General features: G+C 45.1%; 2 long non-coding RNA genes across 2 annotated transcripts in view; one reads left to right on the forward strand and one right to left on the reverse strand.

Annotated features, from left to right (window-relative positions):
- LOC125970608 (uncharacterized) overlaps positions 1–27240 on the reverse strand; it is a 298477-nt gene that overhangs the window by 144081 nt on the left and 127156 nt on the right. The gene's annotated exons all lie outside the window — the stretch shown is intronic.
- LOC125970586 (uncharacterized) lies at positions 1138–7367 on the forward strand. The gene is made up of 5 exons (XR_007482143.2): positions 1138–1302; positions 1448–1525; positions 3277–3367; positions 6969–6998; positions 7207–7367. It is a non-coding gene; the product is annotated as an uncharacterized lncRNA (long non-coding RNA).

Consider the following 27240-nt stretch of genomic DNA (forward strand, 5'->3'; position numbering starts at 1 on the left):
ATCCAGAACAGTTTTGAAAAGGCCATTAGAATAATAAACAAATCTGATTACCTTGAACATAATAACAAGCTAAGTGTTGAATATGTCCTATGAAGTCAAAATTTGGCACCATCATGTGGTGAAATTTGGAATTGCATCACATCCAATTTTGCCAGGGAACAAACAGATTAAATAAATCTTAGTCTTAAATAAGCCACTCCTTCTCAAACAAGTAAACTCTGCCCATTTTGCGCAGTAGATGTTCTGTTAATATCTAGTATTTATACAAAGTCATAATTTAAATTGCTTTTAACCTTCATTCATCGCTTCAACCAACATTACTCGCTCTTATTACCAACTTGTATTGATTTAACTGAGCGTTTAATACTTCCTATCAGGTCTCAAGTCAAGATTTGGCAAAATACAATTTCAGCAAATCCAATTTTGCCAGGCAACAAAAAGAGATTAAATAAACTAAATAAGTCTTCTTCCCATTAAATAAATCAGAAAAGTCTGTCTTGTAACCAGTCCTCTTCAAACAAGTAAAGTCTGCCCGTTTTGTGCCGTAGATTTTGTGTCTATGCCTAGTATTTATACAAAATCATAATTTAAACGACTTCGTTCCTTCATTCACTTTGGAAATTTGGAATTGCAGCAAATCGAATTTTGCCAGGGAACAAAAATAGATCAATTAAACTAAATAAGTCTTCTTCCCATTAAATAAATTAAAAAAGTCTGTCTTGTAACCAGTCCTTTTTAAACAAGTAAAGTCTGCCCATTTTGTGCCGTAGATTTTGTGTTTATGCCTAGTATTTATACGAAATCATAATTTAAAGGATTTCATTCCTTCATTCACTTTGGAAATTTGGAATTGCAGCACATCAAATTTTGCCTGGGAAGAAAAGTAGATTAAATAAATTTAATAAGTCTTACTACTTCCCAATAAATAAATTAAATACGTCTTACTTGTTCCCACTCCTTTTCAAAAAAGTAGTTTAAAACGAGGGCCCTTCACTCAACCTTTAACCTCAACCCCGCACGTGACATTGTGTTGTATCTGTGAATGTTGGTTGTGGCCAAATGATAGTTTTCTTTCATTCGTTTAGGTTCCAAGAAAACTTGATGTAACTCTACTTTTAATTGCCGTTTCAGATAAGCGGGTATTGCGTCGCAGTCATGTGCCGCGGATATGATGTAATTGGCGGAACTTCCACCAAAATTCAAATCTGTTGGCGCGATGGCCGTGAGCCACTGAGCAACGACGAATATCAACAGAAACATCTTTATTTTCTGCTTGCAACTGGACCGTCTACAGCGTACACGGTAAGTAACACTCATTGTGTTTAAAGAGATTTACGTTTGTAATAGCAACGTGTAGCTGAGGCGCTAGCAGAAGTGTAGCCGCGTTGCGTTGTACGTGTGAATATTGGTCCAGGCGAAATGTTAATGTTTAATTTCATTCCTTTAGGTTCCACGGTGTTTGTTGGCTGCAAGTTTTCCACTGCAAGAAGAGGCTCGTATCATTGACCAGGAGCGAGCTACAATGGTGAGTAGCCATAGCATTTATGTTAAACACTTCCTATTTCATGTCTAACAGTACTTGATTTAACAAATAACCATACATAAATACAGTGTGGGCACTGAAGTTAACATATGTGATTATACTGCCTAATCTGTCACCGAGTATATTGTTGCAAAGTAATATAAGATCCAAAGTTTTAATTCAGAATAGTTTTCAAAAGAAGGCCATTAGAATTATATACAAGTCTGATTACCCTGAACATAACAACAAGCTATTAATTAAATCACAAATTCTTCAATTCAAAGATTTGGTAGATTATCAGACAAATAATGTCTAACAGTAATTGATTTAACACATCACGATAAGTAGATTGAGTGTGGGCACGCTCAAGTTAACATATGTGATTATACTGCCTAATCTGTTACAGAGTATGTTGTTGCCAAGTAATGTAGAATAGATCCAAAGTAGTAATCCAGAATAGTTTTGAAAAGGCCATTAGAATAATAAACAAATCTGATTACCTTGAACATAATAACAAGCTAAGTGTTGAATATGTCCTATGAAGTCAAAATTTGGCACCATCATGTGGTGAAATTTGGAATTGCATCACATCCAATTTTGCCTGGGAACAAACAGATTAAATAAATCTTAGTCTTAAATAAGCCACTCCTTCTCAAACAAGTAAACTCTGCCCATTTTGCGCAGTAGATGTTCTGTTAATATCTAGTATTTATACAAAGTCATAATTTAAATTGCTTTCAACCTTAATTCATCGCTTCAACCAACATTACTCGCTCTTATTACCAACTTGTATCGATTTAACTGAGCGTTTAATACTTCCTATCAGGTCTCAAGTCAAGATTTGGCAAAATACAATTTCAGCAAATCCAATTTTCCCAGGCAACAAAAAGAGATTAAATAAACTAAATAAGTCTTCTTCCCATTAAATAAATCAGAAAAGTCTGTCTTGTAACCATTTCTCTTCAAACAAGTAAAGTCTGCCCGTTTTGTGCCGTAGATTTTGTGTCTATGCCTAGTATTTATACAAAATCATAATTTAAACGACTTCATTCCTTCATTCACTTTGGAAATTTGGAATTGCAGCAAATCGAATTTTGCCAGGGAACAAAAATAGATCAATTAAACTAAATAAGTCTTCTTCCCATTAAATAAATTAAAACAGTCTGTCTTGTAACCAGTCCTTTTCAAACAAGTAAAGTCTGCCCATTTTGTGCCGTAGATTTTGTGTTTATGCCTAGTATTTATACAAAATCATAATTTAAAGGATTTCATTCCTTCATTCACTTTGGAAATTTGGAATTGCAGCAAATCGAATTTTGCCAGGGAACAAAAATAGATCAATTAAACTAAATAGTGTCTTCTTCCCATTAAATAAATTAAAGTCTGTCTTGTAACCAGTCCTTTTAAAACAAGTAAAGTCTGCCCATTTTGTGCCGTAGATTTTGTGTTTATGCCTAGTATTTATACAAAATCATAATTTAAAAGATTTCATTCCTTCATTCACTTTGGAAATTTGGAATTGCAGCACATCAAATTTTGCCTGGGAAGAAAAGTAGATTAAATAAATTTAATAAGTCTTACTACTTCCCAATAAATAAATTAAATACGTCTTACTTGTTCCCACTCCTTTTCAAAAAAGTAGTTTAAAACGAGGGCCCTTCACTCAACCTTTAACCTCAACCCCGCACGTCACATTGTGTTGTATCTGTGAATGTTGGTTGTGGCCAAATGATAGTTTTCTTTCATTCGTTTAGGTTCCACGGTGTTTGTTGGCTATATGTTTTCCACTTTCAGAAGGATGAAAATACAAAGTACAACGCTTGGACGTGGGCGACGACGTCACCGGTGAGTCCTTCCTTCCTATTTATTTACCTTCTAGGTGCTAGAGGCTAAGTGTTAGAAGCTAAGTGTTAGAGGCAACACAATACGAACAACACAACACAATACGAACAACTTAACACAATATGAACAACTCAACACAATATGAACAACACAACAAAATACGAACAACACAATACCAACAACACAATACGAACAACACAACACATTACGAACAACACAACACAATACGAACCACACAACGATACCGCACTGAACAACACGATACCGCACTGAACAACACGATACCGCACTGAACAACACGATACCGCACTGAACAACACGATACCGCACTGAACAACACGATACCGCACTGAACAACACGATACCGCACTGAACAACACGATACCGCACTGAACAACACGATACCGCACTGAACAACACGATACCGCACTGAACAACACCATGCCGCACTGAACAACACCATGCAGCACTGAACAACACCATGCCGCACCGAACAACACCATGCCGCACCGAACAACATTATGCCGCACTGAACAACATTATGCCGCACTGAACAACACCATGCCGCACTGAACAACACCATGCCGCACTGAACAACACCATGCCGCACTGAACAACACCATCCCGCACTGAACAACACCATCCCGCACTGAACAACACCATGCCGCACTGAACAACACCATGCCGCACTGAACAACACCATGCCGCAATGAACAACACCATGCCGCACTGAACAACACCATGCCGCACTGAACAACACCATGCCGCACTGAACAACACCATGCCGAACTGAACAACACCATGCCGCACTGAACAACACCATCCCGCACTGAACAACACCATCCCGCACTGAACAACACCATGCCGCACTGAACTACACCATGCCGCACTGAACTACACCATGCCGCACTGAACAACACCATGCCGCACTGAACAACACCATGCCGCACTGAACTACACCATGCCGCACTGAACAACACCATGCCGCACTGAACAACACCATGCCGCACTGAACAACACAATGCCGCACTGAACAACACCATGCCGCACTGAACAACACCATGCCGCACTGAACAACACCATGCCGCACTGAACAACACCATGCCGCACTGAACAACACCATGCCGCACTGAACAACACCATCCCGCACTGAACAACACCATGCCGCACTGAACAACATTATGCCGCACTGAACAACATTATACCGCACTGAACACCATGCCGCACTGAACAACATTATGCCGCACTGAACAACATTATGCCGCACTGAACAACATTATGCCGCACTGAACACCATCCCGCACTGAACAACACCATCCCGCACTGAACAACACCATGCCGCACTGAACAACACCATGCCGCACTGAACAACACCATGCCGCACTGAACAACACCATGCCGCACTGAACAACACCATGCCGCACTGAACAACACCATGCCGCACTGAACACCATCCCGCCGCACTGAACAACATTATGCCGCACTGAACAACATTATGCCGCACTGAACAACATTATGCCGCACTGAACAACATTATGCCGCACTGAAAAACACCATGCCGAACTGAACAACACCATGCCGCACTGAACAACACCATGCCGCACTGAACAACACCATGCCGCACTGAACAACACCATGCCGCACTGAACAACACCATGCCGCACTGAACAACACCATGCAGCACTGAACAGCACCATGCCGCACTGAACAGCACCATGCCGCACTGAACAGCACCATGCCGCACTGAACAGCACCATGCCGCACTAAACAACACCATGCCGCACTGAACAACACCATGCCGCACTGAACAACACCATGCCCCACTGAACAACATTACGCCGCACTGAACAACACCATGCCGCACTGAACAACACCATGCCGCACTTAACAACACCATGCCGCACTGAACAACACCATGCCGCACTGAACAACACCATGCCGCACTGAACAACACCATGCCGCACTGAACAACACCATGCCGCACTGAACAACACCATGCCGAACTGAACAACACCATCCCGCACTGAACAACACCATGCCGCACTGAACAACACCATGCTGCACTGAACAACACCATGCCGCACTGAACAACACCATGCCGCACTGAACAACACTATGCCGCACTGAACAACATTATGCCGCACTGAACAACACCATGCCGCACTGAACAACACCATGCCGCACTGAACAACACCATCCCGCACTGAACAACACCATCCCGCACTGAACACCATCCCGCACTGAACACCACCATGCCGCACTGAACAACACCATGCCGCACTGAACAACACCATGCCGAACAACACTATGCCGCACTGAACAACACCATGCCGCACTGAACAACACCATCCCGCACTGAACAACACCATCCCGCACTGAACAACACCATCCCGCACTGAACAACACCATGCCGCACTGAACAACACCATGCCGCACTGAACAACACCATGCCAAACTGAACAACACCATCCCGCACTGAACAACACCATCCCACACTGAACAACACCATCCCGCACTGAACAACACCATCCCGCACTGAACAACACCATCCCGCACTGAACAACACCATCCCGCACTGAACAACACCATGCCGCACTGAACTACACCATGCCGCACTGAACTACACCATGCCGCACTGAACTACACCATGCCGCACTGAACAACACCATGCCGCACTGAACAACACCATGCCGCACTGAACAACACCATGCCGCACTGAACAACACAATGCCGCACTGAACAACACAATGCCGCACTGAACAACACAATGCCGCACTGAACAACACCATGCCGCACTGAACAACACCATGCCGCACTGAACAGCACCATGCCGCACTGAACAACATTATGCCGCACTGAACAACATTATGCCGCACTGAACAACATTATGACGCACTGAACAACATTATGCCGGACTGAACAACATCATGCCGCACTGAACAACATCATGTCACACTGAACAACACCATGCCGCACTGAACAACACCATGCCGCACTGAACAACACCATGCCGCACTGAACAACACCATGCCCCACTGAACAACATTACGCCGCACTGAACAACATTACGCCGCACTGAACAACACCATGCCGCACTGAACAACACCATGCCTCACTGAACAACACCATGCCGCACTGAACAACACCATGCCGCACTGAACAACACCATGCCGCACTGAACAACACCATGCCGCACTGAACAACACCATGCCGCACTGAACAACACCATGCCGCACTGAACAACACCATGACGCACTGAACAACACCATGCCGCACTGAACAACACCATGCCGCAATGAACAACAACATGCCGCACTGAACAACACGACGCCGCACTGAACAACACTACGCCGCACAGAACAACACGACGCCGCACAGAATAACACAATACCGCACAGAACAACGCCATGCCGCACAAACAGTTTTAGATAATATTACGTCGCAGTCATGCGACGCGGACATGACGTCAATAGGCGGAACTCACGGCAAAATTATAATCCGTGGGCGTGGCTTGCAACAGGAAGTAGGAAAGCGGCAATGCTGGCAAACAAGACACAGCGGTTAGTAACACGACGACTAACAAGACAAATATTTTTGTTTTCAGCTTGCAACTTGACCGTCTAGAGCGTACAAGGTAATTACAACTCATTGTTTTGAAAAATATGTTTTTTTGTAGCCCTGAAAAGCGAGGGAGTGTGGCATTTGGGAGGAACGTCGAACTCGGCGTCTGCTTCCAGCCACAGACGCCAAATTTCGACGATTATTTCGACTGGTCAACGTTTGTAAATTATCGCGTTGATTAAAAACTTTATTTAACTCTACGCTTAACTTTGCCGTTTCAGATATGCGGGTATTACACCGCGGAAATGACGTCAATAGGCTGAACTCTCGTCAAAATTCAAATCTGTGGGCGCAATGGCCTTGAGCGAGACAACGGATACAAACACGACGATTATCAACAGAAATATCTTTATTTTCTGCTTGCAAGTGGACCGTCTAGAGCGTACACGGTAAGTACAACTCATTGTGTTTAAAAAGATTTACGTTTGTGTAGTTTGCGTTGCGTTGTATCTGTGAATGTTGGTTGAGGCTAAATGTTAATGTTTAATTTCCTTCCTTTAGGTTCTACGGTGTTTGTTGGCTGTATGTGTTCCACTGCAAGAAGAGGCTCGTATCATTGACCAGCAGGAGCTACAATGGTGAGTACCCCTTTCGTCGTCCATTTATGTTAAACACTTCCTATTTCATGTCTAACAGTACCCGATTTAACAAATAACCATAAATAAATACAGTGTGGGCAGTCAAGTTAACATATGTGATTATCCTGCCTAATATGTTTATCACAAATATGTCACTAATCACTAATATGTTTATTTGTTTATCACAACACCTTTGGACCTTCAGCAATCGATTATTTCCCTTCATCTACATAGAGACAGAACGATGGTGTCTTAAACATCTCATTCATTTCACCAAATAACTTCACGCAGGTGGATAACGGCCGTCTCGGTCACGCTATGTTGCGTGATGCAGTTTTGAAGAACTAAATGCATTTATTCAATGAATAAGTCAAGCTAGATCTATGTTTATGATGTTGTAAGTTACGGTACCGATTGAAGTTGAGTCCGAAGCCAGTGGAAAACAGCACTGCGTTTGTGCTCTCCAGGTACAAATGTTGTGATCTCTGACTGACGACCGGGCGAGACTCGAGTAAGAGATGTCCAAACGAGCTCCGGCAGGGCGGGCCAAGGCGGAGTGAACGGGCGCCCTTCAGGCCGCCAATGACGAGCTGAGAGCCAAACTGATGGACGTCCAGTTGGAACTTCAGCAGGAGAAGAACAAGGTGAAAACCTCAACAGACAGACACTGCCTGCCTCCCTGCCTGCCTGCCTGCCTGCCGTCCTGCCTGCCTGCCTGCCTGCCTGCCTGCCTGCCTGCCTGCCTGCCTGCCTGCCTGCCTGCCTGCCTGCCTGCCTGCCGTCCTGCCTGCCTGCCTGCCTGCCTGCCTGCCTGCCTGCCTGCCTGCCTGCCTGCCTGCCTGCCTGCCTGCCTGCCTGCCTGCCTGCCTGCCTGCCTGCCTGCCTCCCTGCCTCCCTGCCTGCCTCCCTGCCTGCCTGCCTCCCTCCCTCCCAGTTTTCCCGATGTAGATTTGACATGCGTGTGCCATGACTGTGTCAGCCTACATCAACAAATGCAGCGAGGACGTCAGCACCACTAAGAATATCATCACCCGGGGCAACCAACGACCCTGGATGACTGAGGAGGTACGTCAAACGCTACGAGCGCCATGACTGTGTCAGCCTACATCAACAAATGCACCGAGGACGTCAGCACCACTAAGAATATCATCACCCGGGGCAACCAACGACCCTGGATGACTGAGGAGGTACGTCAAACGCTACGAGCGCGGAACTCTGCCTTCAAGTCTGGCGACAAGGAGACACTGAGGACAGCGAGAGCCAACTTGAACCGTGCCATCAGGGTAGCGAAGCGAGACCGCAGTCGAAAAATTCAGGATCGTTTCCACGATGCCAACAACAACAGGAGTATGTGGCAAGGCATACGGGCGATTACAGACTACAAATCACCCCCCCAACCCCCCCGGTGGGTGAAGTTGATGCTGACTTTCTAAATGGTCTAAATAACTTCTTTGGGAGGTTCGAGGCACTAAACGGCACTCCAGCAGTTAAAACTGTCCCCCATCAGGAAGAGGAGGTACTCTGCCTTGACTCCGCCGATGTGTAAGACCCTGAGGAGAGTCAACCCCCGTAAGGCCCCTGGCCCCGACAACATTCCTGGGCGTGTGTTCAGGGAATGTGCAAGTCAGCTGGCTGGGGTCATCACAGACATTTTTAACACCTCGCTGGGCCAAGCCACAGTGCCAGCGTGCTTTAAGACTGCCTCCATCATTCCGGTGCCGAAGAAACCTCAAATCACCTCATTTAATGATTACCAACCTGTTGCACTGACTCCGGTCATGATGAAGTGCTTCGAAAGGCTGCTTAAAGGTCACATCGTTTCCAGACTCCCCCCATTATTTGACCCGTTCCAGTTTGCCGACCGGCAAAACCGCTCCACTCAGGACGCCATCTCCTCCGTTCTTCACCTGAGCCTGGCTCACCTGGAGGAGAAGAACACCCATGTGCGGATGCTGTTCCTGGACTTCAGCTCAGCGTTTAACACCATCATCCCACAGCATCTGGTAGGAAAATTGGAACACCTGGGCTTCAACACCCCCTTTCGCAACTGGGCTGCTAGACTTCCTCACCAACAGACCTCAGTCAGTCCGGGTCGGACAGAACACCTCTGATGTCATCACCCTCAGCACAGGCTCCCCTCAGGGCTGCGTCCTGAGCCCCCTGCTGTTCACCCTGATGACACACGACTGCGTCCCCAGGTTCACCACCAATCACATCGTGAAGTTCGCAGACAACACAACGGTGGTGGGGCTCATCAGAGACAACAACGACCTGGACTACAGAGAGGAGGTGGAGCAGCTGGTGGGCTGGTGCAGAGACAACAGCCTGATCCTGAATGTGGAGAAGATGAAGGAGATCATCGTCGACTTCAGGAAAAAACAGCCTCACCACGCTCCACTGATCATCAACAGCTCAGCTGTGGAGGTGGTCAGCAGCACCAAATTCCTGGGGGTCCACATCACAGAAGACCTCACCTGGACTATGAACACTACGGCACTGGTCAAGAGGGCACAGAAGCGCTTGTACTTCCTGCGGAGGATGAGGAGAGCCCACCTGCCCCCACCCATCATGAGGACGTTCTACAGGAGCACCATAGAGAGCATTCTGACAAGCTGTCTCTCTGTGTGGTGTGGAGGCTGCACCGCCTCCGATTGGAAGAACGTGAGGAGAGTGGTGAGGACAGCAGAGAGGATCATAGGGGTTCCTCTTCCCTCCATTCAGGACATTTCATCTCAGCGCTGCATGTCCCGTGCCCGTAACATCATCCATGACCCATCACACCCCCACCATGGACTGTTCTCCCTGCTGCCCTCTGGGAAGAGGTTTCGCAGCATCCGCTGCAGGTCCACCAGGTTCTGCAACAACTTTTTCCCTGCTGTCATCAGACTGTTGAACACTAGAACTGTTGAGCTCTAAACTGAACTCTGCATCACACATTCACAGAACTGTACTTTATGACACTACGGACCTCTATCTTGCACTATCTCGCACTACCAACTTTACTGAACTTGTATAAACCCTTTAAATAGAAGTTTAATACATGGTTTAGCATTCCTCTGCACACTCTTGAATACTGTTATGCCTACTTGCACTATTGCATAATTATCACTGCTGCACTTTGTACTTATTTATATATATATATATATATATATATATATATATATATATATATATATAGTATATGTATATATATTGTCATGTAACATGGGGGGTAAAGGTGGTGCAAATGGTAAAATATGGATTGTTCACAGGAATAAATTGGCAGAGCTGAAATTCCAAATTTGTCCAAAAGATGGCGGCAGACCAAAACATGAGACCAAAAATGGGCCACAATAAACTAAACTAGTTAAAATAGAAATAAAACAGGAACACGGTGTCGGATTGTGAGTCAGACATGGAAGCACAAATGTGATTTTTACTTTTTGATTTCTTTGCTTGGCTAAAAATGTATTCTATAACAGCTTAAAGCAATATTGTTAGTGAATTTGATCAAGAGGCCCGCCACTATGAGAATAGTGACAATTGTAGAGAATTGAATAACTTTCGTAGTTATTTGAGACACGAGTGAATTTCAATTCGTTTGAAAGTTTGCTCGTCTGAATAAATTAACGGAAGTGTTTAAATTGGATTATTAGTTTGGTGTAGAACAAAGTAATTTAATTATTTGAAGGGCGCAGGCCCGTTCCCCCTTTTGACGGGCCGCGTAAAACGTAACTCCGAACATGTTAGAGAATTAAATAACTTTCGTAGATATTTAAGGGAAGGGTGAATTTCGTTAAAAGTGAATTCGTTTGAAAATTTACTTCCTCTAAATAAAATAACGACGATGGTTAAAATAGATTATTAGAATTGGTGAAGGATAAAAGTATTTCGATTGTCCGTCGGGTGCGGCCCAGTTCCTAAATTTGTCGGGCCGCGTCAAAAGTTAAACAGGACACGATCGAAAAATAGACTTGCCTTCCAAATTAATTACTGGGCAAATCTAAATAGAGTAAGACATTTTTATTCGTTTTAAGAAAGTTGTTACTCTTTTTAAAGCAATCAAGTGGGGTGAAGCACTCCGACAGTTAAGTGCTAGATTTACATATAAGAAGTTAGAATTAATAATATAAAGTGCATTAATTTTCTTCTTAAATGCTATTATTGTCACACTTTTATTAATTCGATTCTCTTTCGAATAAACAAGTTGGTCGGCTCGCTGCATGAGCGACCAAGTGGAACGGACCCATATCAACATTTACTTCGGCAAAACTAGCGCGCTATACAAACGAATCCCTGAGGTCTTAACAAAGACATCTAAAAATATCCGTAACATAATAAGAACTTCAAACATTAGCGGGGAGCCATCAATACGATGCGGTCACTTCGAAGTCTTGCCTCGAATTGAGTTACTCGGCTCGAGCTTCGGGTGACTTGAGAGGGATTGGCGTCGTACAGAAATTAGATTGATTCCGGTGGAGTTAATTTAACACGGGTGGTTAGATTACGGACGAATCTCCGAACCCGGCTAAGACAAACCCGTTACCGGGAAGCCGGGGGCACCTTATTGAAAGAGGTGCGTTTGACAATATATTTTCATAGGATATGTTACTTCTATTCAACTGCAATATCACTACTTTGTTGTAAGACGTATGCAACGAAATCGGATCGGTTTAGGGGACAGCGCACAGACGCAGCAGGAGCTCAATGGAAACTGGAAACGTGAGGGGCAGTGGAGGTGGCACAGGCGAGTTAGGATTATGTAGGGAGTTCCTCCCCCGAAGGAGAGGAGCAAAGGCACGGTCCTACCATCCACGCCCACGTCCCACAACCAGCCCCAGAGCACCCTGTCCGTCGTGGCTGCGCCAGCCATGCTGGTCAGGCCAAATTGGGCTTAATAAACAAGTATTTGTGTTGTAATTGTTGTTTGTTTTTGATTTTACTTTGCCTATCCGGTCGCCTTTGTTATATATGTAATAAATGAGTCTCGATTTGCCATGTTAGATTGACAGCTGTACTTGCTTTCAAATTAGTCGTACCTCGCACTTAATTCATCAACTCCCCTATTTGGGTGGAGCGAGAGCATCTTGCTCTGTGCGGCATCCATGCACTCTCCTATCTGGGTAGAGCGTGGGTAAATTATAATTTTGCGTCTAATTGTTTTCCTATCGGCGCTAGTTTGCGCTCCCTTTTATATCCTCCGTGTGGCCATCGACAACGTTTCGGCATCTTTTGTGCCTTCCTCAGGTCTGGCACACGGGAATTGCAGCTAAATTTAGTTTTATTGCATGTGGAGCTGTTTCCTCCTTCATGGCCGCATCGAGACTGAGTTTCCTGCTTTGAGCGGTCCTTATATAGTTTTATGTCAGCAATTTGCGTTTCGTTCCGGATAATTTCCCATCTACTCTTTTTAGCTTATTAACTTGTTGTTTTCGCTCTTGTGTATTTCTGTTTTTTTCTCTTGCAGGCACCGATTGGGCGTGAATATGTGATCTCGGCATAGGTAAGTATAACTGTGTTTCCTTTTTTCAGGTTTGTATCAGGTAGGTCTTGTTTTTTGATAGTGTAAATATTTACTTCCAACCACTTTTAGTTTATATTCAATTTTGTGTTTGTTTCCTTTTTTCAGGTTTGTATCAGGTAAGTATTGTTTTTTGATAGTGTAAATATTTACTTCCAACCACTTTTTAGTTTATATTCAATTTTGTGTTTATGTTCAAATTTTTGACTTCTTAATTTCCAATTTTTGATTTACAGGTTGAATTTCTTTTCCTATTGGGAGTCAGGGAGGGATTTGGATTAGGGTTAGGGGTTAGGGTTAGGGTTGCGGTAGGAGCCCCCCTTCCTGTTGGAAGCAGGGGCAAAAGCACGGTCCATCCATCCGGCACACCTCCCAGCTCCCAGCCCAGGGTTCTGATGAGCAAAGCGGCGGCGTCGGCCATAGTGGACCGTGGTCCAACCTTGCTCCATGGCTGGAATTCGCCTTTGTTATATATATAATAAATTTGTTTTTATCAAAAAAAATTGTTTTTAATATGGTTGTTTTTATTGAAATAGTTTTTAATAAAATGTCTTTTGTTAGATTTTGTTTGGCCAATATATAATGTAAGTGTGCCTTGACAACGTTTCGGCCGCTAGGGCCTTCCTCAGGTCTGGCACACAAACAAACAAAAATGAAATTGATGCTAATATCCACTGTTTGTAATTGCTGCTGAGTTGTTTTCTCTTTGCTCTCTCTCCACGCACTGAGCGTCTGTTGCGCCGCGCGTCCTTTTATAGTCTCTGTTTGGTTAGAGTTTCTATTTTCAAATTTTAGTTTTTGTTTCTGACTTTTTCTTTTTTGGAAATAAAATTGGTTTTAGCCTCATTGAATGTTTTCCAATTACGATTTGATATTATGAATTATGATTTTGAATATTTTATTGTTTTGTTTTTTGTTTTGTTTCAGGGTTAGGGTTAGGGGTTAGGGTTAGGGTTAGGGGTTAGGGTTTGGGTTAGGGTTAGGGTTTGGGTTAGGGTTAGGGGTTAGGGTTAGGGGTTAGGGTTAGGGTTAGGGTTGGGGTTAGGGTTGGGGTTGGGGTTGGGGTTGGGGTTAGGGTTAGGGGTTAGGCGTTAGGGTTAGGGGTTAGGGGTTAGGGTTAGGGTTAGGGTTATGTAGGGTTAGGGTTGGGGTTAGGGTTAGGGTAAGGGTTAGGGTTGGGGGGGGGTTAGGGTTAGGGGTGGGGGGTTAGGGTTAGGGGTTAGGGGTTTGGGTTAGGGTTTAGGGTTAGGGTTAAGGTTAGGGGTTAGGGGTTAGGGGTTAGGGTTAGGGTTAGGGTTGGGGTTGAGGTTGGGGTTAGGGTTAGGGGTTAGGGGTTAGGGTTAGGGGTTAGGGGTTAGGGTTAGGGTTGGGGTTGGGGTTAGGGTTAGGGTTAGGGTTAGGGGTTAGGGTTAGGGTTAGGTAATGGAATTTGCACTCCAAGACAACAATCTAGAATGGGAGGCTGCTTTCCAAGTGGCGGTTGGTTGGGCCAAGCGAAATTTTCCACGCCTACTACCAGGCACAATTTCGGAGGTTGAGAACGACATTTTGGACTTTCTGGAAGACTTGCCGCGCTCCGATCCCAACCCTGACCCCCATCCTACTCCTGGCCCCAGTCCTATTCTCGCCCCCAACCCTAACCCTAACCCCAACCCTAACCCTATCCCAAACCCTAACCTGGAGCTGCGGTTTCCCGCTCCCACTCCGCTCCCACAGCGACCTAGACTCACACCTGTCGCCAAAAAGAAGACCCAAGATTCGGAGCCAGGGGAAGTGGTTGAGATCCAAACCCAAAAATTGACAGTGTCCCTACGCCCGCAGAGGAAGATCGCAGTGGTGGCCAGTAAGCCCAGCCACTTCCCTCCCCACCAGGACCGCCCAAGAGGGGTGTCTACACAAGGGAGTCGGGCTTTGTCCCCTAACCCCAATCCTAACCCTGCCCTCAACCCTAACCCTAACCCCAACCCTGACCCTACCCCCAACCCTAAACCTAACCCCAACCCTAACCCCAACCCCAACCCATACCCCAATCCTAGTCCCTATCTACGTCCCACCAGGAACAGAACTTCCAAACAGTAGGACAATTAACATAATTAGGACAAATTGGTTTTATTTTATTTAGACCCACTTACATCTAATACCTACCTGGATACTTACCTCCAATTGGAACCACGCGTCTGGTCCCCGGACCACGCCCACCTGAAAAAAAGCAGAAAAAATTGACAAAACGGAATAACACAAAAATATGAACAAAAGTCACCAAATGTTTTCAATAATATAATTACAAATTTGCAAAAACCCAATACACATATATAATCCACCTACCTATGTATTATTTACCTGTAGTTTGAACAGCAATCCGAGATCCTAGACCACGTCTACTTGAAAAACAAAATACATCAAAAAACATTAAAAAAAACAATTAAAAAACATTATAAAACAAAATTAGTATGTTTACATTATTCTACAATACCAATTCCAAGTTGATCAAATTATAATTATTTTGTTTAAACCCAATATGAAGGCTAGTTTAATTATGAAAATTAATTGGAAAATGCAAATATAAGCTAAAACACGTTACATTTCTAAAATGAAATTTCGAAAAACAAAAAAGATTTAAAACTTCAACCGAGCTGAGGGTATAAAAGGAATCCGCAAGGCAAAGAGCCTTTTGTGCGAATTTGGACTGCAAGCAAGACACATTGCTGCACCTTACAAAACAAAAATACTTTTTCATATAATACATGTGTGCCAGACCTGATGAAGGCTTGAGATAGCCGAAACGTTGTCAGGGCACACATTGCATATTGGCCAGAATAAATCAAAAAAGAAACTTTATTTTTGAAAAAAAACAACTTTATTAAATATATAACAAAGGCAAATTCTAGATCCACAGCCATGGATCAGGGTTGGACGACGGTCCACTATGGCCGACGCCACCGCGTTGCCCGCCGGAACCGTGAGCTGGGGGCTGATTGGAATCCCGGATGGATGGACCGTGCTTTTGCCTTTCCCTCCTCCAGGAGGGGGGGGGCTCCCACCATAATCCTAACCCTAACCCTAACCCTAACCCCAACCCTAACCCCTAACCCCAACCCCAACCCCAACCCTAACCCTAACCCTAACCGTGCCTTTGTTCCTCTCCTTCGGGGGAGGAACTCTTTACCTAATCCTAACTCGCCTGTGCCACCTCCAGTGCGCCCCCCCCCACGTTTCCGGTTTCCATCGAGCTCCTGTTACGTCTGTGTGCTGTCCCCTAAACTGGTCCTATCCCTGCCCTAATCCTAACCTATCCCACATCCTAACCTAACCCCTAACCCTAACCCTACCCCTAACCCTAACCCTAACCCTAACCTGACCCCATTTCCCGATAAGACAAAAACGTCAACCTGCAAGTTAAAATTTGAAAATAAACAAGTCAAAATTTGAACGTAAACACAAATTTGAATAATAATTGCAAATAAGCACTATTTGAGACCAAAAGGCAGTTAAAAGTAAATACTTACCTCAAATAAAATCACAATACTCACCCAAAACAAAAAAATGTGCATACCTATCAAATTTGAATGTAAACAATTGCAAATAAGCATCATTTGGGACAAAAAAAAGCAAAAAAAGCAGTTAAAAGTAAATACTTACCCAAAACAAAAATATACTTACCTAATCCGGAGATCTCAAATCCACGCCCAATCGGTGCCTGCAAGAAAACAAGTTACTATGCTAAAGAAACAAGCGCAAATCGCTGGCTCCGCCCACTTGAAGGAGTTTATATAAGCACCGTTCGGAGCAGGAGCTCTCAGTCTCGATGCGGCCGTGGAGGAGGAAGCAGCTCCCCATGTGATGAAACTAAACTAAATTTAGATGCAATTCCTGTGTGCCAGACCTGAAGAAGGCACAAAAGATGCCGAAACGTTGTCGATGGCCACACAGATGAACAAAATTTAGCGCAAAATGACGCCGGTACAAAACCAATTGGAAACAAATAGTAATTTACCCACGCTCTACCCAGATAGGAGAGCGCATGGATGCCGCACAGAGCAAGATGCTCTCGCTCCACCCAGATAGGGGAGTCGATGAATTAGGTGCGAGGTACGAATATTTAGTTGAACGCAAGCGCAGCTGTCAATCTTACATGCCAAATCGAGACTCACTTATTAATTATATAACAAAGGCGACCGGATAGGTAAAGTGCAATCAAAAACAAGCATACAATAAGCACAAACACGTGTTCAAGGTCAAAAACGATCTTTATTAAGCACTAATTAGTCCTGGCCAGCATGGCGGGTGCGGCCGCAACGGGCAGGATGCTCTGGAGCTGGTTGTGGGGTGCGGGCCAGGATGGTAGGACCGCGCCTTTGTTCCTCTCCTTCGGGGGAGGAACTCTTTACCTAATCCTAACCCTAACCCTAACCCTAACCCTTAACCCTAACCCTTAACCCTAACCCTAACCCTTAACCCTTAACCCTAACCCTTAACCCTAACCCTAACCCTAACCCTTAACCCTTAACCCTAACCCTAACCCTAACCCTAACCCCTAACCCCTAACCCTAACCCCTAACCCTAACCCTAACCCTTACATGCCAAATCGAGACTCACTTATTCATTATATAACAAAGGCGACCGGATAGGTAAAGTACAATCAAAAACAAGCATACAATAAGCACAAACACGTGTTCAAGGTCAAAAACGATCTTTATTAAGCCCTAATTAGTCCTGGCCAGCATGGCGGGTGCGGCCGCAACGGGCAGGATGCTCTGGAGCTGGTTGTGGGGTGCGGGCCAGGATGGTAGGACCGTGCTTTTGTTCCTCTCCTTCGGGGGAGGAACTCTTTACCTAATCCTAACTCGCCTGTGCCACCTCCAGTGCGCCCCCCCCCACGTTTCCGGTTTCCATCGAGCTCCTGTTACGTCTGTGTGCTGTCCCCTAAACTGGTCCTATCCCAGCCCTAATCCTAACCTATCCCCCATCCTAACCTAACCCCTAACCCTAACCCTAACCTGACCCCATTTCCCGATAAGACAAAAACGTCAACCTGCAAGTTAAAATTTGAAAATAAACAAGTCAAAATTTGAACATAAACACAAATTTGAATAATAATTGCAAATAAGCACTATTTGAGACCAAAAGGCAGTTAAAAGTAAATACTTACCTCAAATAAAATCACAATACTCACCCAAAACAAAAAAATGTGCATACCTATCAAATTTGAATGTAAACAATTGCAAATAAGCATTATTTGGGACAAAAAAAAAGCAAAAAAAGCAGTTAAAAGTAAATACTTACCCAAAACAAAAATATACTTACCTAATCCGGAGATCACAAATCCACGCCCAATCGGTGCCTGCAAGAAAACAAGTTACTATGCTAAAGAAACAAGCGCAAATCGCTGGCTCCGCCCACTTGGAGGAGTGTATATAAGCACCGTTCGGAGCAGGAGCTCTCAGTCTCGATGCGGCCGTGGAGGAGGAAGCAGCTCCCCATGTGATGGAACTAAACTAAATTTAGAATCAATTCCTGTGTGCCAGACCTGAAGAAGGCACAAAAGATGCCGAAACGTTGTCGATGGCCACACAGATGAACAAAATTTAGCGCAAAATGACGCCGGTACAAAACCCTAACCCTAACCCTAACCCCTAACCCTAACCCTAACCCCTAACCCTAACCCTAACCAGCCAGTGCCCTTCGGACATCCCAGTTTTACCTTAAGCCAAATTATCGGGTCGCATACTTTGCGGGTTTTGGTTGAGATGCTCGCATTTCCCATTCCCTTTCCGTGGTATCTCTCTTTTCTTTATTTTTCTATAACTCTTACTTTCTTGGTAAATAGCTTCTCCCTCCCGTCCCTCCTCCCCTTCTGTCAAGGGTCGGAGAGGGAGAGGACCATGTGTGGGGTCAGAAACCCCAGGGTTTTGGTTGAAATGGTTTCATTTCCCAGTGCCTATCCGTGGTCTCTCTCTTTTATACTTCTCTAATTCTCATTTTCTCGCTCTTGGCTAGAATAAAAATGGCGCAGAGAGGGAACTTTTCCAACCTGGTTAGGACAATTTTTTGTTCTCTCTCTATCTCTTGCTCTCTCTCTCTCTCGTTCTCTCTCTCTCTCTCTCTTTTCTCTCTCTCTCTCTCTCTCTCTCTCTCTCTCTCTGGCTCTCTCTCTCTCTCTCTCTCTTTCTCTCTAACCCTAACCCTGACCCTAACCCCCCTCTCTCTCTCTCTCTCGCTCTCTCTTTTTCTCTCCCTCTCTCTTTCGCTCTCTCTCTCTCTCTCCCTCTCTCCCTCTCTCGCTCTCTCGCTCTTTTTCTCTCTCTTTTTCTCTCTCTCTTTCTCTCTCTCTCTCTCTCTCTCTCTCTCTCTATCTCTCTTTTTTTTAATGTTGACCACAATAAAAAAAGAAAAGTCTAAACTTTAATCAGACTATTCTTAACTCGAACAAAATTCTAAGGGAGTTCTCTTTCCAGACTAAAAGAGAAGATAGAGGCCGGGAGAGTACACATGAGGGCGCCATAGAAAATAGCTGTCTGGCAAACAGGGCTTAGTTGGATAGAATCACTAATTGGTTATTATTATCTTTTACATGTAGAAATAAATAAGTGGGGAAAACGCTAATAGATAGTATTACCGTATTTGCCGGTGTATTGGTCGACCTTTTTCGATCCAAAATCGACCGAAAAAAATCGACCTCGACTTATACACCGAGTCATAAAATTTAACTTCGTATTCATCGCTTCAAATGTGATGGTAACCAAGGCCGTTTCTCATGCATCTCATTGTGCGTTGCACTTAGAAAATTTGAACCGTGCGGCGTGCGCGAGTGCGCGGCCCGCTGGAAGTCCAATGAGGCACCGCGATCTCCTGCGCGGTGCTTATAAAGTGCCGATCCGCTCGGCTTGGAGCTATTTCCGACCTCCCGTTGGTGCCGGGCGGCGTGCGCGAGCTCGCCGGCCGCGATCTCCTGCGCGGTGCTTATAAAATGCCGATCCGCTCGGCTTGGAGCTATTTCCGACCTCCCGTTGGTGCCGGGCGGCGTGCGCGAGCTCGCCGGCCGCGATCTCCTCCGCGGTGCTTATAAAGTGCCGATCCGCTCGGCTTGGAGCTATTTCCGACCTCCCGTTGGTGCCGGGCGGCGTGCGCGAGCTCGCCGGCCGCGATCTCCTCCGCGGTGCTTATAAAGTGCCGATCCGCTCGGCTTGGAGCTATTTCCGACCTCCCGTTGGTGCCGGGCGGCGTGCGCGAGCTCGCCGGCCGCGCTCTCCTGCGCGGTGCTTATAAAGTGCCGATCCGCTCGGCTTGGAGCTATTTCCGACCTCCCGTTGGTGCCGGGCGGCGTGCGCGAGCTCGCCGGCCGCGATCTCCTGCGCGGTGCTTATAAACAGCCGCATGCGCACGGCCTCCCGGAATTTGAACACATTTCGTCAATAAATTTCGCATATTGAATTTTGAAGTTTAATATAATGCAACAATTGAGCTCGACTTATACAAAGGATATATCATAAAATCGAAAATTTCCGTCGAATTTTAGGGGGTCGACTTATACACCGAGTCGACCTGTACACCGGCAAATACGGTAAATTGTTTTTTAACATTTTGTTTGATTTTTATCGCTTTTGGGGTGGATATTGTAATAAATACGCTTGGGGACAGTTGGTTGCCATGACAACGGATACTTCCGGCTTGGCTAACGTTTACTAGCCACTTGACGCGCATGGCTATTTCGTTTTAATTGCACGGTTTTATTATTGTGGTGGGCGAGTGGATTTACGGACAATAGTGACCGGGTAGTGCGAGTTAACAATAGCAATCGAAATGTATTCTGTTATTATCACTGGGATGGGTAATTTTAATAATATTATCGGTTAACGGGGTCCACTATGACATTTTGCAGGGGTTATAGGTACTTCCGGGTTGCTAGTGCGAGGGCTTGTGAGTACTTCCGGGTTGCTAATGCTCACGACGTTAGTGGCGATACGCCAAAAAAGAAAAGAGAAGAAGAAGGAGGAAGAGCGATTTCGTCCCAAATATGCGATCTCATTAATGTTAGCAATTGAATTTACGGATAAATGGGACCGGTTAACACATTTGAATAAGACCAATGACCTTAATGGAAGTTTATTCACTTTTTAACACTTTGTGGTAAGAGTTTTGGAAAATATTTGTGGTACGGAAGCCGTTGGGATACTTGGCATGGACTTCGGGGATTTTCGGCGTGCTAATGCTAAATAGCCGCGATTTGCGTTAATCGATTTATTTCCAAATATGCTGTTGCGAATTAAATTTGCGGTTGCAGGGGAACAGTCAACACAATTAAACGGCACAAATGTGTTTTATATAACTTTATTTAGTGCTTATCACGTTGTTAGATAGGTTTAGAGATGGGATTGGTTGACGAGCCGCCGTGACACTTCGCTGAGGCTCATGGGAATTTGCCATTGACAGTGACACCGTGAACCAAGGAAGTGGCGCTGGGAATGACAATCTCCTAAGGTAAGACTATTCCGGTTGATAAATGTCAGATCATCAGACGATGCGAACACAGTCCCTTTGATAAAAATATTATTTGCGTGGTTTTAATGGTATAACGGTTTTTAAATCACAATTGGACTACAGGCAGACCTCCAATTATGCTGATAAGCTTTGCCAGAAACTTAAATGAAATATTATAACATTGAGTTAAATACAAACATACGTAATGATGGTTTAAATTCAATGAATCAATAAATTAAAAAATGCAAAGACTGACCTATTGATCTTTTCTGTCTGCGTTAAAGCTGGGCAGTTGACTTGACAAATAACTGTAATTTTAATTGACTAGGTAGACACACTCCGGGGCTCGATCAACCCCGGCGGGGCCTCCCTTGGGCGAGGGTGTCTGGTGATAATGGCCGAAACACTCTGTGACCCCAAGGTCCACTACTGATGAAGTGTCTACAAAATTATGACGTTCAAATTACCCACAACAAGGACGACTTAATGGGACTCTTTGTAAACGAAACGGTTGGTTTTAAAACAATATATAATAAAAAAATGATATTAGTTCAAACACAACTAAGAGTTAATAGACACAATGTAAGACAAGGGTAGTCTCATAGGTCTGTACCTTTCTGTCGCTTTTCACTGTATTTCCATCTTGCTGGCCGAAGACCTGGGTGGCGCCTCAGGTACTCGGGGGAGGTTCTGGCAGAGGTGCAGTCTCACTTCGCCGTCCTTCGTATCCAATCCAGATTTTATGTGACCTGGTACGGCGAGGTTTACTGGTGAGACATGCGTAGGCCCGTGCCTTCCGTTGCCTTCTATCTAACCGACAGGGTCGGCGGACCCTTTGGGGAAGGTTTAGCGAGTAAAACTCAAAATACCTAACCCTAACCCTAACCCTAACCCCAACCCCAACCCTAACCCTAACCCCTAACCCTAACCCTAACCCTAGATAGCGGGGTTGTGCGGGACATTGTGGACAATGCCAAGACCTGGGGCAAGACCACCTGCCAGATCCTCAAACGTCATTACGAGTCCCACCTACCGTTCTGCCGGTCCGACATGGAATTTGCACTCCAAGACAACAATCTAGAATGGGAGGCTGCTTTCCAAGTGGCGGTTGGTTGGGCCAAGCGAAATTTTCCACGCCTACTACCAGGCACAATTTCGGAGGTTGAGAACGAGATTTTGGACTTTCTGGAAGACTTGCCGCGCTCCGATCCCAACCCTGACCCCCATCCTACTCCTGGCCCCAGTCCTATTCTCGCCCCCAACCCTAACCCTAACCCCAACCCCAACCCTAACCCTAACCCTAACCCTATCCCTATCCCAAACCCTAACCTGGAGCTGCGGTTTCCCGCTCCCACTCCGCTCCCACAGCGACCTAGACTCACACCTGTCGCCAAAAAGAAGACCCAAGATTCGGAGCCAGGGGAAGTGGTTGAGATCCAAACCCCAAAATTGACAGTGTCCCTACGCCCGCAGAGGAAGATCGCAGTGGTGGCCAGTAAGTCCAGCCACTTCCCTCCCCACCAGGACCGCCCAAGAGGGGTGTCTACACAAGGGAGTCGGGCTTTGTCCCCTAACCCCAATCCTAACCCTGCCCTCAACCCTAACCCTAACCCCAACCCTGACCCTACCCCCAACCCTAAACCTAACCCCAACCCCAACCCCAACCCTAACCCCAACCCCAACCCATACCCCAATCCCAGTCCCTATCTACGTCCCACCAGGAACATAACTTCCAAACAGTAGGACAATTAACATAATTAGGACAAATTGGTTTTATTTTATTTAGACCCACTTACATCTAATACCTACCTGATGCACACGCAGCGGCCACTTTCTGTCCCGTTCGGTGTTGTGTGAGTGTTTACTGAGTGTTTGTCCGGCAGTTTTGTGTGTGTTCGTCTCGTGTGATACGTCGTGCTACTAGTGCGGCGGGCATGTTCTGCTCAACATCGGCGGAAGTGGATTTTATGGCGTTCTGGACTTTGGTGCGGAGAGATTAAGGGCGCTCGGACTGCTTCGTCATGGAGCGACGCCGGACTGGCCTGCTCTTCCTCCCCCGGTTGGACTGTGTCGTGAGCTCGGACTGCTCTGTCCTGGAGCATTGTTGGGATGCGTCGGCAGTGGGTCTGCGAAGCAGCAGAAGAGGGGCCAGCACGGAGACGTCGGGCCAGGCTTGCGGCCAACCCAGCTCGCCCAGCGTTCCATTCTCCTGGCGTACGTTCGTTCGCGACAAGATGGGTTGCGTTCGTCTGATAGGATCCACGAACCGGACAGTGCGTGCCTGCTGTGTGCTCGTGTTCACAGTGGCCTGGTTGACTGTCATCTTACCGGACTCTGCTGTGCATCGGGAGCGGCTAGCGTGCTATCACGCTTATTGTTCATTGATGTTGACTTCTTGTGTTATTTTTCCTGTGTTGTTTACTTGTATGTGCGTTGTGAACTCTGTCTTGTCACCCTGGGATAGTGAGAAACGTAATTTCGATCTCTTTGTGTGTCTTGACATGCGGAGGAATTGACAATAAAGGAGACTTTGACTTTGACTTTTGACTTACCTCCAATTGGAACCACGCGTCTGGTCCCCGGACCACGCCCACCTGAAAAAAAGCAGAAAAAATTGACAAAACGGAATAACAAAAATATGAACAAAAGTCACCAAATGTTTTCAATAATATAATTACAAATTTGCAAAAACCCAATACACATATATAATCCACCTACCTATGTATTATTTACCTGTAGTTTGAACAGCAATCCGAGATCCTAGACCACATCTACTTGAAAAACAAAATACATCAAAAAACATAAAAAAAACAATTAAAAAACATTAAAAAACAAAAAACAAAATTAGTATGTTTACATTATTCTACAATACCAATTCCAAGTTGATCAAATTATAATTATTTTGTTTGAACCCAATATGAAGGCTAGTTTAATTATGAAAATTAATTGGAAAATGCAAATATAAGCTAAAACATGTTACATTTCTAAAACGAAATTTCGAAAAACAAAAAAGATTTAAAACTTCAACCGAGCTGAGGGTATAAAAGGAATCCGCAAGGCAAAGAGCCTTTAGTGCGAATTTGGACTGCAAGCAAGACACATTGCTGCACCTTACAAAACAAAAATACTTTTTCATATAATACATGTGTGCCAGACCTGATGAAGGCTTGAGATAGCCGAAACGTTGTCAGGGCACACATTGCATATTGGCCAGAATAAATCAAAAAAGAAACTTTATTTTTTTAAAAAAAACAACTTTATTAAATATATAACAAAGGCAAATTCTAGATCCACAGCCATGGATCAGGGTTGGACGACGGTCCACTATGGCCGACGCCACCGCGTTGCCCGCCGGAACCGTGAGCTGGGGGCTGATTGGAATCCCGGATGGATGGACCGTGCTTTTGCCTTTCCCTCCTCCAGGAGGGGGGGGGGCTCCCACCCTAACCCTAACCCTAACCCCTAACCCTAACCCTAACCCTAACCCTTCATATGAGGTCGGAGTGCTGAACCCGAACCCCAATCTGGACCCCATCATTGACCCATTGGGGGAACCTGAACTCGGGTCCTTCTCCGATGAGTCAACTGAATCCGATGATTCAACTGAATGGGAGCTCGAAGAACTCCCTGACATTCGGCCTCGATATAATCTTCGTTCTAAGCCCCACCCAAGGGGGACCTAGGCGTACTCCATGTCCTAACACCCAACCCTACCCCCAATCCTAACCCTAACCCTAACCCTAACCCCAACCCTAACCCTAACCCTAACCCCAACCCTAACCCCTAACCCTAATCCTTACCTCAATCCAATTCCCTTTTTATGTCCTACTAGGAACAGAAATTCCGAACAGCAGGCTCAATTAACATAATTAGGATAAATTTATTAAAATCAATTCGTACTCACTTACCTTAGATACCTACCTTGGATACTTACCTCAAATTGGTACCACGCCTCTGGTCCCCGGACCATGCCCACCTAAAAAATTAGAAAAGACAAAAATCAAAAAAAATATATACGTAAATACCTACCTCAACTAACCACTTACCTGCAGTAAGAAAAATGAGAAACAAAAATTAAAAAACAAAACAAAAACAAAACAATAAAAAATTCAAAATTATAATTCACAAAATATATACGTAAATACCTACCTGAATAATCTACTTACCTGCAGTAAGAAAAATGAGAAACAAAAAATTAAAAAACAAAAATAAAAAAACAAAAAACAAAAAACAAAACAATAAAATATTCAAAATCATAATTCATAATATCAAATCGTAATTGGAAAACATTCAATGAGGCTAAAACCAATTTTATTTCCAAAAAAGAAAAAGTCAGAAACAAAAACTAAAATTTGAAAATAGAAACTCTAACCAAACAGAGACTATAAAAGGACGCGCGGCGCAACAGACGCTCAGTGCGTGGAGAGAGAGCAAAGAGAAAACAACTCAGCAGCAATTACAAACAGTGGATATCATCATCAATTTCATTTTTTTTGTTTGTTTGTGTGCCAGACCTGAGGAAGGCCCTAGCGGCCGAAACGTTGTCAAGGCACACTTACATTATATATTGGCCAAACAAAATCTAACAAAAGAAATTTTATTAAAAACTATTTCAATAAAAACAACCATATTAAAAACAATTTTTTTTTTATGAAAACAAATTTATTATATATATAACAAAGGCGAATTCCAGCCATGGAGCAAGGTTGGACCACGGTCCACTATGGCCGACGCCGCCGCTTTGCTCATCAGAACCCTGGGCTGGGAGCTGGGAGGTGTGCTGGATGGATGGACCGTGCTTTTGCCCCTGCTTCCAACAGGAAGGGGGGGCTCCTACCGCAATCCTAACCCTAACCCTAACCCTAACCCCTAACCCCTAACCCTAACCCAAGTCATGTCAGTTCGCCTTTTGAGTTGCTTCAATAAACCCTGTTCCAAGCTGCACTTGGTCGTCCTGCTCCATGCTCCACCCGACCGTGACACCTACGCATGAAGAAATAACCACCTGCAACGTTTGGTTTAGGTTTTAGGCGTCGCAGCGGGAGCTGGTGGTGAAGGGTGGTCCAAGCGCTGGCCGCTGTGATGGTCGGATCATTCTGTCACGATCTGGTGTGGAGCATGGAGCAGGACGACCAAGTGCAGCTTGGACCAGGGTTTATTGAAGCAACTCAAAAGGCAAACTGACATGACTTAACAAACAATAACTTGACTGACTGACCGGGACGTGAAACAAGAAGACAACAGGACATGACGGCATCCAGACAGTACGACAACACCGAACGACAGCAACCAAAACCAAAACCAAAACCAATACCAATGATCCGACAGGGAGAGCGGGGCAGACAGGACTTTTATACACGACAGGTAACGAGAGGCAGGTGGGAACAATCACACTGATCATGGGCACACAGGAGGGAAGGGGCGAGCACACAGACACAAACCAAGACAACAGACACATAGTGGAGCAGTTGGGGGCGAGACGTGACAGCAGGGGTCAACGCGGCACTCTCTAGCTGCCAAGAGCACTTTTTACTATGCGCACCCAAGCAGAGTGACAGGAGGAAAACATTTCAGAAAACGTGCTCAGCTCGTCGAGAAAATGCGATTTAAGCAATAAAATTAAAAATGCACCTAAAACCTAAACCAAACGTTGCAGGTGGTTATTTCTTCATGCGCAGTGGTCAACGCGGCACTCTCTA

The sequence above is a fragment of the Syngnathus scovelli genome, chromosome 6 (assembly GCF_024217435.2).
Source record: "Syngnathus scovelli strain Florida chromosome 6, RoL_Ssco_1.2, whole genome shotgun sequence".
Lineage (NCBI taxonomy): Eukaryota > Metazoa > Chordata > Actinopteri > Syngnathiformes > Syngnathidae > Syngnathus > Syngnathus scovelli.